This window comes from Olea europaea, chromosome 9 (genome assembly GCF_002742605.1).
Source record: "Olea europaea var. sylvestris chromosome 9, O_europaea_v1, whole genome shotgun sequence".
NCBI lineage: Eukaryota > Viridiplantae > Streptophyta > Magnoliopsida > Lamiales > Oleaceae > Olea > Olea europaea.
The window spans coordinates 7138348-7142593 of record NC_036245.1 but is presented as its reverse complement, the minus strand read 5'-3'; positions in this window follow the sequence as shown (position 1 = coordinate 7142593).

Below are 4246 nucleotides of genomic sequence, written 5' to 3'. Positions count from 1 at the left end.
TTCTCTGTTTGCTCTTTTGAAAGTTCTTCATTTTCCATCTACTAGAATACTTAGTCCCCATATGTCACTCTTTACTTTACATTCTTTTTTATTATTTTTTATAGTACTTATATTTAATTCATTAAAATAATATTACACGTAAATCAAAAACTTTTCTTTCCTTTTTAATTACATATTCTCCATTAATTATTATTCTATAATACGTTACTTCAAATTAATGGGGGCTCAAACGTGCCTTAGTAGAGAAAGTTTGTGCATTTGTGTAGATGGAGAAGGTTTCTGTATATTATGATTAAGTTAACAATGTTTTGTAACATTTTCGTGAGGCGAGAAAGATGAGAAATTCGTATGATTTCACATTTGTATTGAACTCGTGGAAGTTGATTTCCTTCAAGTACTAGAGCTATATCCACGAAGGTAGATGCTCAAATCAATGTGTGTAAATTTTAGGGCACATGAACATCCAGACTCATTAGTGGACGAAAATTCTTTTGTATTCAATCTTTTATATTATGCAACTTCTTTCAGGTTTTCAGGGTTAAAATGTATTATTGGAACTGACAAGTGGTATTGGAATTCCTAATTCTTATATAGTTCTTCTTTTTTAAATATCACAAATCATTTTTTCAATTCGGAGAACCTGAGTGGAAATGAATTCGTCTCCAAGTCTACGTGGCTTAATGACTTAATGTGTCTTGTGGTTGGATTTTTCAAATGATACTTGGTGACTTGTTCTATCTTTAAATGAATCTTTGTAACTCATCGTGGTTTTAAATGATTTTTGGTGATTTGTTTTGGTTTCAAATCATTCGTGGTAACTCTATGTTAGATATTTATACAATAAATATATTATAGAAAAGAAATAACTAAGTTAGAGCAAGTGTGGAAGGTCGGGGTTTTGGGTTACAAGTTAACGGCGAGTTATTTCAATTTAGGGCATCATGCTCGATTAGTCGAAAATTTTTATTTTTTGTACTTTATTATTTATACAAGTTATTGTAACTAGTTATTTTCTAACAATTTGAAGTGAAATCCTCTTATAATTAGTTGCTATGTTTGTAATAGATGCACCTGTCCCTAGGTATTCTTAAAAATCCAAATTATTGGATGGAAATTTTTTTAAGAGATGGCAAATGAAGCTACGATTTTACTTGACAACTCTTAAAGTGGTTGATGCTATTAAATCTGATAAACTTGTTGTTGAAATTGTTGATAAGCCTACGCCTAAATAGAAGATTTAGCTAGTTGGGAACATAATGATTATATGTGCAAAAATTACATACTGAATTGGTTGACTTTAAATTTAAATGATATTTACTAGACGTGTAAATCTACTAAAGAATTATGGAATTCTTTAGAAAAATATGTTGCTGGAGATGCTAGAACTAAGAAATTTGCTATAGGAAAATTTCTAGAACCTAAAATGAATTATATTAGAACCGTGGTTAGATAAGTTGAAGAATTACATATAATTCATGAAATTATTGCTGAGGGATATAAAATTTGTAAGGATTTTCAAGTATCCACTATTACTGAAAACTACCACTTGTTTGAAAGGACTATTACTGAAAACTACCACTTGTTTGAAAGGACTATTAAAAAGTTTGAACCATAAAATGAAAGAAATGTCTTTAGAAGATCTGATTACTAATATTAGAATGGAGGAAGACAATATGATGATAGAACATAGGGAGACACCAAATTTCGGTACAAAAACTAGTCTTTTGAAGGGAATTCCGGAGTAAAAAAATTTGTTGAAAACTTTACCAAGGGTTAGAACTTTAAGGATAAACAAGGAAAAGAAATATGTAGATAAGAACAATCGGTCTAAACCTCAATTTAAGAATAAAAATGTTGGTAATTGTTTTATTTATGGTAAACCAAGTTACTTAGTAAAGGATTGCAAAAATAGGTGGAAAAAAAGCTATGAAGAATCAGGCATTTATAGTAAAGACGCGAGTTTCTCTACTATGGTGCAGAAGTTAATCTAGTAAGCAACATGATAGACTAGTGGATAGATTCTAGAGTTACCAAACACATTTACAGCACAAGAGGTAAATCATCTTCTTTCGCTCCTTTTGGTGATGAAAAATGTTTGTTTTTGGGAAATGCTTCTTTCTGCAAGATCGAGAAGAAAGGAATTTGGTCTGGAAACTATTGATTGTGTTTTTATAAGCTATGCTCTTCATAATAATACCTCCAGATTTGTAGTCATTGACTCTAAAAATAATTTGGTTGATGATGAGAACACAATTTGTAAAACTAGAGATGTTAAATTTTTTAAATATAAATTTCCTTTTAAAGAAAAATTTGAATGATCAAGTAATTTTATTAGCGTTCCTCCTAGAGTTAGAGAGGAGCATGTTGAATCAGAAGAAGTTGAAAATAGGACGAGCTGCCAAAACCTTCACCTCGATAAACCTTTGGAGACTCGTCTTGCTTATTCTTAAGATGCACTGGCAGCTGTTGCTTGAGAATCTGCTGAAGGGCTTAGACAAAAAATCTAAAGCCACTACACTTTTCGATCCTGACTTTTGAACTTACTTAGAAGAGGATGATGCTATTACTTTCGTTGAAGTCATGTTTTTACCAGATTCTATATTTTGGAAGGAAGCAATAAATAGTGAATATGATTCAATTATGTTAAACAATACTTGAAAGTTAGTAGACTTACATCAAGGAATTAAGATAATTGAGTGTAGATGATTGTTTAAGAAAAAACTTAAACTTGATGGTTTGATTGATAAGTTTAAAGCAAAACTTGTAGCTAAAAGCTATAAAGAAGAAAAGGAGTTGACTTTTTTTTTTTATTCATCCGTTACTAGGATTGTCTCTATTAGGATATTAATTGCAATTGCTTCATTATATGATCTTATTATATATTCAATGGATGTCAAAACTGCATTTTTAAATGGAGACTTAGAAAATGAGATTTATTTTAATCAATATGAGGTTTTATTGTAGGAGGTCTTGATAATAAAGTATACAGAGTTAAAAAAAAAAAAACAATTTTATGACCTTAAACAAGCTCCTAAGCAATGACATATATAGCGAATTTGAAAATAATTGTAATGTGATAATTTTGCTTATACAATGATGATATGCTATAATGAGAACTAGTGTAGATGTGATTAATAAGACCAAAACAGTTTTTGAAAAAGCACTTTGAAATGAAAGATTTGAGTATTGCTAATGTTATTCTAGAAATTTAAATAGAAAAACATTCCGAATGAATTACTTTAACCAATCTCATTATGTAGAAGATGTACTTAAAAAATTTAACCAATTAAATTGTATTCCACAACCAATTCAATTGTATTCCTGCTAAAACACCTTACGATGCAAGAAGTCATTTAAGAAAAATTCGGGTCCTAATGTTTCTGCTTTAGAATATATTAGATTGATCGGTAATCTCATGAACTACATAAGACCCGATATAGCATATGTGGTAGATAGACTTAGCAAGTATACTAGTAATTCTAAGGATGAACATTTGGATGCTATCATTCGAGCTTTAAGGTACTTGAAATACAATATCATTGTACCAAATTTCCTACTGTACTTGAGGGATATTGTGATACTAATTGGATTTTCGATATAAAGTAAATCTACAAGTGGATTTATATTTATATTAACAGGCAGTACTGTATCTTGGAAATCCATGAAGCAACCTGCATTGCGATATTTACTGTGGAATTTGAATTCATAGCTTTAGATAAAGCATGTGATGAGGCTAAATGAGTAAGGAATTTTCTTATGGATGTTCATTTGTAGTTTAAATTACTTCCAGCTAGTTCAAGAATTTAAAATTCATCCTCTAATGAAAAGTCTAGACATATTCGTAGGAGGTACAATACTTTGGGTTAACTGCTTAAGGATGGGATTATAGCTATTGATTGTGTGAAATCAAGTAATAATATTACTGACCCTTAATTAAAGGATTAGCTAAAGAGCTAGTTCAGAAAACATCGAGGGAGATAAGGCTAAAAAGCCTATTACAAATTAAATCACCTATAATGGAAACCCAACATTGCAATTGGAGATCCCATGGACAAAGTTCAATGGAACAACAAAGTTATTGGAGTGATCTGTGAAGGTACTATATACAATTTATTCCAAACCCTTTCCCATGATGTGTAATACCAACCGTATTGATTAGAGGATGAGTCAATGCTCTTAATGCTTACTATAATTGATATTCAGTGGAGTGTTTAGATATAGTGCACCTTTGATAGAAGCACATATT